Source organism: Dromaius novaehollandiae, chromosome 1, assembly GCF_036370855.1.
Source record: "Dromaius novaehollandiae isolate bDroNov1 chromosome 1, bDroNov1.hap1, whole genome shotgun sequence".
Lineage (NCBI taxonomy): Eukaryota > Metazoa > Chordata > Aves > Casuariiformes > Dromaiidae > Dromaius > Dromaius novaehollandiae.
Window position 1 is genome coordinate 191,820,493 of NC_088098.1, and position 14,593 is coordinate 191,835,085.

Genomic DNA, 14,593 nt, shown 5'->3' on the forward strand with positions numbered 1-14,593 from the left:
ACAAGCAACGTGGGATCTCCACATCCCCAGTCCATGAATTAATAACTTATTGGTTCCCCATTACTGCTGAGAAAAAAACCTATTGTTGATATCCAGAGTGGTACAACAAATCTGTTTGTTAGTTTTGCCTTTACACATCAGGAATTTTAGCTGTGTAACAGTTACATTAGTAATGTCTCTCCTTCTTTCTCTGTCTTTACTCCTGATCTATCCTCAATACTCAACAGTGTGGCCAGTGCAATTGGCAAAGTAACCTGCACATCATGAGATGCCTATTGAATATGACCAATGCCCACCGCACCTATTTTTGGATTTTTCTTTCTGAATCTGTTGCCCAACTCTGTGAACACATACAGTGCTAATGAGTATGGCAGCTAATACTGCTGGTTCCTTCATGCTGTTCTTACTCTTTTTTTATGATCAAAGAACATCAAAATGCTTCATTCTAAAGCATGTAGGTTAATCTGCATCAGTCCCACTCTTCCAGAAACAAAGTGTAAAGAAAGCAGAGACCCTGCTTATTTAGAGAACATGTTCCTGCTGTGTATTTCTATAGCATCTGGTTTTCTAATCCATACCAGTCCAACCTGCAGCATACAGGATTAAGTCCCCTCATTAGCCCCCTGAGACCTCAGAGGAGACAGGTATGGAGGAGAGGGCAGGACATGATGTTCCAGAGCCAAAGACTTACTGTGACTGTATGACTGACAACTAGCTACATCCATATGGAAGAAGAAATAAAAGTTTGAATATGCTGGAAAATGACAAGAACAAAACATAAAGCCCCGCTGCTGCACACATCCTGTTCTAGTGTGCTCAGATAGGCATTTCACTCCATGAGGTACTATGGCTGTGTCCATGTTCACTGCAAGGATGTGGGGGCCTCAAAACCAACACGTGGCCCTGCTCCAGAAAGGGTTGTGACACTTTAAAATCAGAGAGCAAACACCTCTTGAGGACAAGAAGTGTCCTGCCTCTTCCATAGTCTCTGTTGTGTTCCTGTTGCCTGTGAATTACCAGAGAGACTCCTGAACCCTTTTCCATGGATCCAGGCACAGCTATATTTTCCACCCAGCTTTTTAAGGACAATACACTCTGTTTCTCCTAACCAGTGTAAAACCCGTGGCTGCATTTTCCTGTCAACATTCTACTTGCTTTTAAGCTAAAATCTAAATTGAAATCTAAATCTCATTTGGACAGGAATATTTTGAGGAGCCCTGGAGAGGAGCTTCTTTTGAGTCTGTATAGGAAACTGTAAGGCAAATCTCAGTACCCTCAGGAAAGACGGAAATTCTGCTTCCTGGCTGACCTAGAGAAGCAGTAATGATTTTTGTCTGAGTTAACCTATAGCGCACGCTCTCAGTGAAAGAGGGAGGTGATGTATAATAGCTTGTCGAAGGAAGCTAGAAAGCTGCTAATTTTGGATTTCGGCTACTTTATTTCATGTCACAACATTTATGATACTCCAAGTAAGTAGACAAAGCATCTGAAGAGATATAGATATGTCATGCCTTCTCTGTATAAACATATTTCATGATATGATCTATAGTGATATACTACAAAACCACAATCTGTACACAATGTCTCTCAGCTCAGGGTGAGCTCAGCATTTGCTGTTAAGTGTCTAAACTCCTGGGGCCTTCACAGACTTGGGAAAATTCCCCTTCAAATAATTCAGCTTTCCACATATGGTTAGTTCTTTTCTAATATATAGCACAATCTGCTAATTAATACATTGCATTGTAAAAAATAATTCTGCACCACCTCACGCCCTACCAGCTATCAATGAGCAGAAGAATATTTCATACGCATGCTGCCCATTCGTTTCATATGGAGCAGAGATGCTTTGTCCAAGGACCACCAGCACAGCAGGCTAGCTGACTGTCAGCACTTTTCTGGTAGCAGTAGCTCTGAAGAAAACATTCACCATGACTGACATTAAGGGTGGAGTACCTTTTCCCCAGCCTGGCATACATCTCAGTCAGTGCACAACTTCTGCGTCAGTCTGTATGTTTTTGTCAAAGGTTTCCTTTCTATGCAACAGCGCTGCTGAATGGTGAGTGTTCTTTTGCACTGCTGCTACGAGTGAAATCATGGACATTACACTGGGAGCTATTTTTATAACTTTTGGCAACAAAATGGCAGTTTAAAAATGTAAACTAGTCTAGCAAAATATTTTATAAACTCACAGAACTATATCACCAGCCCTAAGGAGAATAAAACAATTCTATAAGTTTTTATGAACTTTCAGTGGCATTAACATTCATTTATCCTTAGGTTATCCTAAACTACCACATTTGCTAAAAATGATCAAGGATATATCAATATAGATATACATACATTTATGTAGCATTTTAGACATAGTAATAATGTCAGTTGAAAGGTCAAATGATTTATTTGCTAGAATTGTCTGAATTCTTTCATACATTATTAGAACTAACTGCAGAAGAGGGGGAAAAAAATTCTCTTGGAAAAAAAAGGAGCTGTTTTGAAAATGTAGCATTAGTAAACAGATGTGCCCAGCTGTCATGCTTAAATTGTCCCTCTGATGGAATGATAATGGCATTCAGTGGAGTTGAAAATCCAGAAATATTCTGTTATCAAGCTTGACAGGTTTCATTTCTCCTCAAGTCAGGAGTAGTTTAAATTGTCCATTGGCATTCCCTTCACAGCAAGGAAAGAAGAAAAAGAAGTCAAAAAAATGTCTTGGACACCTCTCTTGTAATGAGGTACCTTTCCCGCTCCAGTAACTACACAGAGACTCTAAATAGGCTACACTAGACAGCTGATTTTCACATTGATACAAGCAAGTGAAACGAATTGCAACTCAGATGCTTGCTTACCTAACTTCAGTAATAGGAACCTTATATCTCCAGCTTTTGGAAAGCTTTGACCAAGAAAATCCTTGATAAGGAAACACTGCATTAGGCATCATTTGGCTTCACATTTGTTCAAATTCCATTCACCATAAGCATAATGAGGCTGTATTCTGCTACTGCTCTGTTTTCATTCACTTATATCCAAAAGACCACATTACTGTTCAGCAGACTGGCTGATCATGTAGAGAGTGTCAGTTTGCTTTGGAGAATTACTTACAGTGTTAATTTCTATTTATGTAATTATGATTTCCATGGCAGAAGTTATTTTTTGAGAGAGGAGTTAGAGTCTAGCCAAAGATCTGGTGGGGTGAGCACCAGGCGTTCCTCCATTCCAGGGTCAGACCAGGGGCATGGGGAAGATGAGGTGCCTGGGCACATGGGAGACCAGAACAGGCAAGAACACCATCCTGAGGGCCAGCATAAGGAAAGGTGATGTCACTAGAAGGGAAGAGAAGGTGAAAGCCATGAAACTGGCCCTGTTCAAGAACTGGGTAAAAACTAAGTGGCTTGAAGACAGGAATGCAAAGTCTGAATTTGCTGATAGCACAGTAGAAGCTTGTGGGTCACAAGCAAGAGAGAGAATCTGAAAACTAGTATTTTAATCTATATATAGTTTGTGTCAAAGAGAGGCAAAAGAAGAACTCTTTATGATAGCGTGGCTCACCTTCTGAACTGGTTTCTAAATCAGGACCACAGTGCAAAGATCCCTTAAGGACTGTGCCCTAAAGTCTTCTGGGCTGGGGATAGTTCACCTTCTTTGTTTGTGAGACTGCAGAGTTTTACGTGTGTGCCTGTAAAATATTGCTGTATCTTCACATTTTCCACTGAGAAAAATCAGATCTGGCTTTTATACGGTCATGACAGGTATATGATGTTATTTCCAAAATTAAATATGTATGTTCCTCATTAAAAGATGATACTAAATATAGAGGGTATTCCTAAGAACTTGTACTTGTACCTGAATTCCTCAAAAATATTCTAGGAAAATAATTAAATCTACTGTGGTACGCTTTTGCAGTAGTTAATGACTGCCATATGTGAGCATCAGCATGTCAATAACAGTCTGGAGCAGGAGGGGCATACACGTAGAACTTTTATAATGGAAAAAGAAAAGGAAAAGATGACTTAAACTTCTAGGCCGAAAGGAAAGCAAACAAATATGTTGGTTCTTCTGCACTGATTTAAATTATGTTGTTTCTTGTTTTCTTTTTTTTTCTGAAGACATTGATATTGGCACATTGAAAATACGTTCTCTGCATTACTTTTTTTCCATAATGACATTTGCCATGTACGCACATCTCAGTTCTTCCCTCAGTTTCTGAGGGTTAGAGGGAAGGACAGTGGAACCCAGGGGAGGTTCTCCTTGGTCCTTCTGGCGCAGAGGAACAGGTAGGAACAGATGCATCCTGTGAGTTAAGGCCTGGCTGCATGATGCAGATAGGATTTTGACTTTTTTAGCCATGAGACCATTTGAGTCACCTCATCTAGCTTCAGTTAGCCTTGCTTTGAGCAGGATTTGGACCAAATCACCCCCTAAAGGTCCCTTCCAGCCTAAATTATTTTGTGATTCTATACCTGACACAAAGAAGAATTTTTCTGCCTGAGAGGTTGCATCTTTTTTCCCAAAGTTTATCAGCTTATCTGACAATAGAAACTACATCGCTTTGCAAACTTTGGGTTAGACCACCATAGCTGTCAGAACACTGCCCCCCTAGTATCATGGATTGCTAAGCAAAAACAGCTTACTGCATGTGTAGTACGTATTTTTTCCTAATGATTTCTGTAGTAAAGGGACACATTTCTTCCTAACAACACAAAAATAATGGTTATTGAAAACCATAAGTGAGAGGGAAGAAGTACTGAGGTACTCATAACTGCCAGTGAACACAGGTTTTCTCAACAACAATTTTCCACCTTTGCCTCTCAGACCTGGTATCTATCAATCTCGTGATCTACCTTTTGTCTCTAGGAAAATAACTGTTCCCACTTGTCCATATTTTTGACAGGACCCTCTTTATCAGTTGCTGAAATAAAGATAGACAATATTCACTTTAAAATAACAGAAAACAGATGAGAAAAAAATAAATTGAATGAACATTACATTAATCACAGATGCCTCAAAAACTTTCCTTAACAGGCTTGGTGGGTTTTATTTTATTTTCAGCGAAAGGTCTATCTTAGATATCTGAGCTGCATAAACAGGTCAGAAAAATCCAGCGTTCCATGATTATGAAATGTTATATGCAAACTCCAAATTTTCTATGGAAAATTGTATTGGCCAGAGTCCAGTCAGCTATGTCTCGTTTTAAGAAAAGCCATCAGCATCAGGTTTCCTGTGTATTACTGTAGTTTATCTCCACAACACCCTTCGTGCTATTGTATCCAAGGGTACATTCCAGTAAAACAGAAAATAAAACAGGATCTATAACACTGGGAAGGAAATAACATCCCTTTCAAACAACGGACAAGTCAAATCTTTTAAAAGGAACTTCACATTTTTAAGAAAAGATGCTAATATTATCCACCCACTGTGAACATCTGTTGGTGTTGCCTATCATGGAAGAAGGGGGAAATTCATTAAAACTCTGTGCAAACCCAGCTAGGAAGCTGTTATACAGAAACACATGAACAACATTAAGAAAGACAGTCAGCAGAACAAAGACTGTATGTGGAGCTATAATGTGCATGGTGTGTTGGAAGGAAAACGATAAAAGTTCTGGGAAGATAGCCCACTAAGACTGGGAAAGCAAAACTATGGTTAGGTGTAACTTCAGCAACCCATAGTGCCCATGACTTGAACGGACCTTCAAAGCTTGAAGCCAGATGGAGTGAACTATCTGTGTTTGATTTACTTACCCAAAACCACAGCACTTAGCTTAGCGTGCTGACACTTCAGGCATAGTCATGTCATCTAAGCATAGGCAACTAATTTAGGTACCTAAATAAGGAGCCTCGTGTCCCTCTGTAGATGGTGAAACTTCCGGGGAGGAGGGGGAAATAACAAAAATTAAGAACCCACCTCTCTCTGCTGAAAAAGAGCCAAAAGTTTAATTCCTGAAGTTAATACCTCTCTTTTGTTTTGAGGTTATGCTATAAATAGGTGCAGAATCGTAGCAGAGACAATAGATAGCTAGAATGTGTAAGAATGTTATCAGGTGGTTTTGAACATTGTAGCCTGAGCTAAATTCTGTTATATTCTGAAAATTTTAGATTTTTCCTCATACAGTTTTTCCTTATGCTTGTGATTGACTGAACTCTTTGCATTCTTCAGATGAACCCACATTGTTCACTCACTGTTTATGAGGGTAAGGTTGCATTTTAGCTCAATCTTCAGACCCACTTGAACAAAACACCCAAATCATTTTCTCACTGTCCTTTTGTTTCTAATTCTTTTAAGCAGTTATCTATCTTAGAGAGTTCTTTTGGGCCCTACTTTGTTTTATTTTTTGGTAACCTAGGTTTTCCTAATCTGAATTCTGTTGTTGCATCAGATTTGAGCTGGGAAAGCAGATGCGGGAAAAGATGAAATCAGATTACTTTCAGAATCTGTCACATCCTATTATTCAAACATGTGAGGTGGGAAAAGGATGGAAGAGATTTATGTGGCTGCATTTTTTTAGGACAGAGGTTTGTGGGTTTGTTTTTAGATGTTCTTTCCCTGTTGAACTGACTTTAACACAGAAGGTAGCCACTTTTTATGATTGGCTATTTCTTTTTTCATGTCCCTAGGTACATAAACAGCACTTACTTGCTCAGAGAAGAGGCAGAGACCAGGCACCACTCCTCAGTTTCTGGGCTCTGGACTTTCTCAGTTTATGGCTGAAAATGCCCAGTTTCCAAAATAACAATGGCCATTTCCATTTTTTATTTAGAATAAAAAGTGTGCGTCTTTCTGCTTTAATATGAATTAAATTGCATTTATTATCTTAGACAGGTGTGAAAATGCAATTCAAACAAGTAAGGTTGAACTTTTGTTCCATGTCACCAATAGCTATATGGAAATATCATGGTTTTGTTTATTTGTACAGGAAAAAGAAGCTAGCTAATAATCTCAGCATTGCAATGCTATATGAAAGTTTATGCACACAGAAATTTATAATCCTAGTTAAGTTTCCCCCATTAACATCCACAGATTAACTGAAAGTCCACTAAATTTTACTTTCAAGAGGCTCTGGATTAGATGCTTAATGAATCATAATGTGTAAAGACTGTCAATAAACCACACTTCCAAAGAAATCTCATTTCTGTGGAAGAAATGACTAAGAAGCAGGTCCCACCCCTTTTACTTCTAGCAAAGGGTTTTTATTTAATCACGTTCCAAACAAAACCAGCTATTTTTTCCTGAGAGTAATTACGCAAAATAAAATTTCCTATTATATTCTAGACCAGAATCTCAAGCATTTTGATTAACTACATGCAAAGAGTCCTTTAAAGCCTCTGTAAAGGCAGAAAAATAGGATATAATTTAACACAATTCATACTGCCTAGATAGATGAATAAAAAGAAATTTTAAGCAATTTCCCTTCTAAAACCAGGAAGGCAATTAATATACTTCCTTTTCTGGAAGTGCCCTAGTGCTGATCACTGGCAAACTCCTTCCAGTAACCATGTGGGAAAAGCTTTCTTATCAGCTGAATGATTCACAAGTCAGCGTTTTTTTTCTGAAAAGCAATTTATAGTGTTCCTGAAATGGTAATTTTTACCATAATGATCTGACTGCCATGTTTCCTTCCTCTGCTGAATCTGCTGCCATAAAGCATGGAGAAACTCTCTATTTAGTCATAAAACTGATATGCCAGACTGCTTCCAAGGACACTTTCTGCAGTAACTGCCTTTCCTGAAATCCCTTCAGTTCACCCCAAGCATTCCCATTCCCATTCACAAGCAGGCCCTTCCCAGGGCTCTCTGATTAAGAACAGAAAATCTCAGTGTGTTTCCCTTGGCCTGTGCTGAATGATATGCCAGATTGCTTCCAAGGACACTTTCTGCAGTAACTGCCTTTCCTGAAATCCCTTCAGTTCACCCCAAGCATTCCCATTCCCGTTCACAAGCAGGCCCTTCCCAGGGCTCTCTTATTAAGAACAGAAAATCTCAGCGTGTTTCTCTTGGCCTGTGCTGAAGCCTTGTTCATAATACAATACTGTGCAATCCACTATCATTCGTTATGCAGGGCCATTGGGATTGTAATTACTAGCGAATTTGTTGGCAATATTCACTGAGTAAAAGCCAAGTGACAACAGGTAAATGGAGCTAGATTTTCATCAAGAAGCTAAATCATGAGTTAAACTTGCTCTGTAACTTACAAATTTTTCCCTCTGCTATATCTAAATACAAATATCCACATATTTCATTTCAGCAATATCAAAGAGTATTTCCAGGCTATCTATTCACGGGAAACTGGGAATGAAGCTTACGGTGAAATCCTATCAAATTGCCAAAAGGCCAAAATAGATTGTTTTATAAACTATGTCAAAGTGGTAGAAGAGAAAAATTTTGTTATTTTTCCATTGATGTAGTCATTTACTTAAAATATTCTGCTCTGCTCAAGTGTGACTCACTCTCTCAGACTCATTCCTGTTCCTACCTCACCACCCTGTTTTAGTGCTCAGTTCTAGTTTGTCTGCTATGTAAGAGCTATGGAGAAATGTTAAAGCATGTTGCAAGAAAAGGAAGTGCTTTAAACAGACGTGAGCATATACTGAATAGCATGTTGGTGAAGTTAACTAGTTCCTCTCAGACTTTATGGCCTGGTCATAGACTTACTGAAGTCAATGAGTATATTCCTAGTCACTTCCTTACACACAGGGCAAACTCTTTGTTTGGTTTAAGGGCCAGTCTGGCAAGAGATATGCATGAAGGTCTCTTGAACAACATTATTAAATGATATTCTCAACTATAGTATATTTTTCACATAAGAAAACACTTTGCTCAAGTTTTCCACCTAACCGGGAGCCGATATCCAAAATCTGTTTCTACAGTTGTAAGTACAAGTAAACTATCTAAACAAATCTATCACATATCAACGAAATTTAATAGCAATTATTCAGGTGTGTTCAAACTGCCAAGTTCACAAGACGATTTCAGGCAATGTTCCCATCAGCTTAAACAAAAGGTACATAGGAAAAAGGAAGAGAAGCAGTCTGTTGAACACTGACTTAATTTCAAAGCATATAACTACTCTGGCATTTGGCATTAGCTCAACATGGCTGTGGACAAGTAGCCACTCTGCAAACTTAAAGACATTCTGTGAGCTTAAGCTATAATTTTGGAAACAGCTTACTGCTTATCCATTGAAAACTAATACTGTTTTTTTCTTCTTTTTTCCGGCATGCTATTCATCTGCTGGAAAGTTCAGTTCTCCCTCATGAAGCCAGAATTGCTTGTATATCTCTGCTTTGTTATTTCCAAATAGCAAAATGGTACATTGAATGGTAAAATAAGTAATCTCTGTGATCCTCAGATGGAAGAAAAGGGAACATTCCTCTTAGTATCCAATATAAATACAAATTATCTGCAATAAACACCACTGTAAGGGCATTTAATCAGAGGACAATAAGATGATTTTAGTGCAATACTTTCCACAGCCCAAGTGAAAAGGATACCTCATTGCTTCAATGCATCTTAGGTTTTCAGAGGATGGATCATACTATAATGCTAACATTTAACCTGGAGAAAGCAGCTTCTTCAGAATTGTACTTGTCAGCTATGTCATAGTTGCTCTTTTGGACAGAAACATGTGCCTTGATTCAGCCTTGCTGTTCTCCACACCCACCAAATAACCACTCTGTCCAAGGAGATGGTGGGAGGAAAACACATATTTGCTTTTTTTTTTTTTTTTTTTTTTTTATGAGCTACACCTCTAGGCCTGTATAAATACCATAAATTACTTAGAAGACAGAAAATACCATAAAATCTTCATATAATGGATGGGGTGGTTATGAGAACTCTCTCAACTTCATTTTCCAATACTTAGGTTTTCAAATGACTCCAAGCTGCAGAAAGATTAAACTTTACTTTCAGAGGAGTTAAAAACTTTTTAACTTTTATTTTTTATCATCTTCCATTATTGCATCCAAGTAATGGGTTCTGATAACTTGTACTCCACAAAAAGTTTTCCAGACAGCTCAATAGAGATGCCAGTGCCATCAGGTTCTCAACCCAGTGGTGTGATACTGCAAGAAACATGCCAACCCAATAGTGCCTTTTTCTCCCTTTTTTTGTTTGTTTGTTAATACTTTTTCCCAATGCCTGTTTTCCAAGATATTTCAATAATAAAGGGAAGGTGATTTGGATACTGGCCATGTTTCCATCTTTACTGTTCCATTTGTGGCCATTCTGTATATTTTTCAGAGCCTGGACTAACTCCTTTAAAAAATGCTGGAAGAAAGCCACAGACAAAAACAGAAAAAGAGTCAACATTGAAAAGACTGAAATAGTGAAGTAAGTCACAGCAAGCTGGTAAGGTCTCAGAAGACAGGTGTAAATAAGTCGAGTGCTGCAATGCCTACATTTTTGATGCCCGGCCTCAAGTATGGGATTCAAAGCCAGGAATTAGAGATCTCTACTGTTTTTAGAGGCCTTAGTGAGTGTCAGCCCACCTCATAGGTGCAATCTGAAATATCCTGGAGATATTCTTGGAGTCTTATAATTAGTTCACAGGAGTGACTATACTCCAGCACACTCTTCATAACCAGAGACTCTGAAGATGACTGTAGACACCTCTCACCAGGCATCTTTCTCCACTTAGGACCAAGAGTCTGGAGCTCTCCTCTTCTGAGGTTTATGTTTTCCTTTTAAGATACATAGTTGGAGGCCAGTAACTAGCGGTGTCCTCCAGGGATCACTACTGGGTCCAATCCTGTTCAACTCACTCATTAATGATTCTGATGATGGGACAGAGTGCACCCTCAGCAAGTTTGCTGATGACACAAAACTGGCAGGAGTGGCTGACACACCAGAGGGCTGTATGCCCTTCAGAGAAACCTGGACAGGCTGGAGAAAAGGTCAGAGAGAAGCCTCATGGAGTTCAACAAAGCCAAGTGCAGGGTCCTGCGCCTAGGGAGGAATAACCCCAGGCATCAGTACAGGCTGGGGGCTGATCTGCTGGAAAGCAGCTCTGCTGAGAAGGATGTGGGAGTCCTGGTGGACAACAAGTTGATTATGAGCCATCAATGTGCCCTTGTGGCAAAGGAGGCCAATGGTAACCTGGGCTGCATCAGGAGCAACATTGCCAGCAGGTTGAGGGAGGTGATCTTTCACTTCGACTCAGCCCTGGTGAGTCCGCATCTGGAGTGCTGAGTCCAGTTCTAGGCTCCCCAGTATAAGAGAGACATGGAGCTACTGGGGCGAGTCCTGAGAAGGGCTGTGAAGATGATGAAGGGGCTGGATCGTCTCTCGTATGAGGAAAGGCTGAGAGAGCTGGACCTCTTCAGGTATCTGAAGGGAGAGTGTAAAGAAGATGAAGCCAGATCCTTCTTAGTGGTGCCCAGGGTTAAGATGAGAAGAAATGGGCACAGACTGAAACACAGGAAGTTTCATCTGACTATGAGGAAGAACTTCTTTACTGTGAGACTAACTGAGCATGGGAACAGGTGGCCCAGAGAGATTGTGGAGTCTCCTTCCTTGGAGATATTCAAAAGCTGTCTGGACAAAATCCTGGGCAACGTGCTATAGGTGACCCTCTTCAAGCAGGGGGGTTGGAGTAGATGATCTTTAAAGATCCCTTCCAACCTCAACCATTCTGTGTGATTCTGTGGAGGGCAGTAACTAGTGGTGTACCCCAGGGGTCAATACTGGGTCCACTCCTGTTCAACTTACTTATTAATGATCCTAATAGCAGGACAGAGTGCACCCTCAACAAGTTTGCAGATGATACAGAACTGGGAAGAGTGGCTGATACAGCAGAGAGCTATGCTGCCATTCAGAAGAGCCTTAACAGGCTAGAGAAATAGGCAGAGAGGAACCTCATGAAGTTCAACAGAGAAAAGTACAGGGTCCTGCATCTGGGGAGGAATAACCCCATGCACCAATACAGTCTGGGAGCCAAGGGGTCGGACAGCAGGTTTTAGGGAAGGAAGTGGGAGTCCTGGTGGACAACAAATGGAGCATGAGCCGGCAATGCACTGCTGTGGGCCGTTGTGTCCTAGCCAACAATATTTTGGGCTGCATCAGGAACAGCACTGCTAGCAGGTCAAGAGAGGTGATCCTCCCTCTCTACTCAGCCCTGGTGAGGCCACACCTGGAGTTCTGGGTCCAGTTCTGAGCTCCTCAGTATGAGAGAGAGAGATGGAGCAACTAGAGCAAGTTCAGTGAAAGGCCATGAAAATGAGTAAGGGACTGGAACATCTCTCCTATGAGGAAAGGCTGAGAGAGCTTGGACTGTTCAGCCTGAAGAAGAGAAGGCTGAGGGGTGATGTTATCAATGTGTATAAATATCTGAAGGGAGGGTGTAAAGAAGGGTGAGAGTGTAAAGAAGATGAAACCAGGCTCTTCTCAGTGGCACCCAGTGACAGGACAAGAGGCAACAGGCACAAACTGAAACACAGGTTGTTCTGTCTGAATCTAAGAAAAACCTTTTTCTACTGTGAGGGTGACTGAGCACTGGAAGAGATTTCCCAGAGAGGTTGTGGAGTCTTCATGCTTGGAGATATTCGAAAGTCATTCAGATGGGGTCCTGGGCAGCCTGCTCTAGGTGACTCTACATGAGCAGGGGCTTAGACTAGATGATCTTAAAGGTCCTTTTGAATCTCAGCCGTCCAGTGTCTCTGTGATTCTGTGACATGGTCTCTGAGAAAGCAGTAGATAATTCTTTTCAGCACTCTATTTTGTATAGGTCAGTTATTAAAGCATTTGTCCAGTCTGTGGCAGATGTGTACAGAGCTCTCTTCAATGTGAGAGAAATCACACTGCCTTCTCCAGTGTCCTGGCAGAACATTATAGCCACCATCTAAGCTGGTTTTGAATGAGGGTATACTCCATCCTTCCAGCCCCTGGTTGCTAAATAGGGGAATTACAATTTTACCTGAAGTGCGGGTATATGTCACTGTTCTCAGGCTGCTTATGAATTTTATATTAGAGTCATGGCATAAAAACAGACACAAACTCCCAGTAGCTGTTGAGGAAACCCAGGAATCTCCTGCATGGATGCACTAAGCACTAGACTAACAACCAAATTCCCCCTTTGAGTTTTTCTTCTAACCTCATGGATCTTAGATTCCTCTCTATACTGTGGCAAACTTCAACAGCAAGGATGGAGGTCCCTGGCAATGTGATTGTCAAAGCTAACCCCTACATGCAAAGGCATATTTTGTGGTATACTGGAAGGGAACAAGACTTCAATTGGATAAGGGCAGTATATAAGTCACAGTTTTGTCACTAAAAATGTCTTTGCTAGCCACCTCAAAACAAGGCAGGAGACAGCAAGACAGTGTGGAAAGCTGTGTGCAAGAAAGCTTCTTAACTTTCAACAACCAGAGTTTGACTTAAAATCTAGGCAGGAGGGTTTCGATTCCTTTCCAAACACTTGATTATTAAATATTTCCTACTATAACTCTTGATGGCCTTGTACTTCTATTAGTGCAGTCATGTAACTGATATAATCTGGCTCCACAGGGTTTAAGAAACTCTAATTGCCTTCCTGAATTCCATTAGAATTAGAAGTTCATAAAACTTTGACCTGTATAAGTTCACTTCTCCCTAATGTACAGGATTCATGGCTTTTGGAGCTGTACATTTCAGCTGTCTTATCAAAGGAAATAACAAATTCTCCATTTTACTCTTTGGCCATCAGGAAAGACATATTGGTTAAGATATGTGATATGTATGTTTCTTTACCTACAGACTTCCTGTCTAGCATGTCATTTAATTTTCATTTTCTGGCATTGACAAAACTAAGAAGAAAACTAAGTTTGTTTCTGCTGTTATTTTTTTTAACACACACAATTCTTACAGACTGCCAATGTGCCTTATCTGAATAAAAGCTTTCAAAAGCTAAAACAACTAGCCTAAGCTGGTATTGCAGACTTACTTTGTCTATGCTGGAAGTACCCCACAGAGCACTTACTCTATCATAAGATAGAGTCTAAGCGTATGCTTTGTTATCACAGGAAAGCCTGTTTAATAGCAAGCTGTTGCCAGCAGCGACATTGCTAGCTCCTTGCCCCTGGGCAATCACTCCTGCCCTCTTTCTTGCAGTAATACCCACCTGACTTTCAGTGACCCAGTTCAAGGAGCTGAACTAGTCATTTTTCTTTGAAGGACTGGTTTTTTTTGCAGGTCTCACTCCCAGAACCAGGTCACCACAGGGACAGAAAACTACTAGTGCTTGTACAAGGGAAGCAGTGAGAATGTGCAGCAAGGAGCATCGGAGCGAGCAAAGGGAGTACACTACTGAAAACTAGATTGTCTGAGCTACAACATGAAACTATGCTGTAAAATGTCCTCTCTATACTGTGAGGTAAGTCGGAAACCAAATGTAAACTAGACCATGCTTATTTCTCTCTCCTTATGATCAAGGGAACAAGATACAGCTCAGGGGAAAATAATCACTATCTACTCATAAATCCATGGCTAGACTATCTCCTATGGTGAACACAGTATGTCAAAATTCAGAATTTTTGTTTTCCAGGAATTTTTTTTTTTGTTCTAAAAGAAAATGATATTTGCAAAACAAATAGAACACATTTTGACCTGGAAAAGAAAGAAAATTGTACACT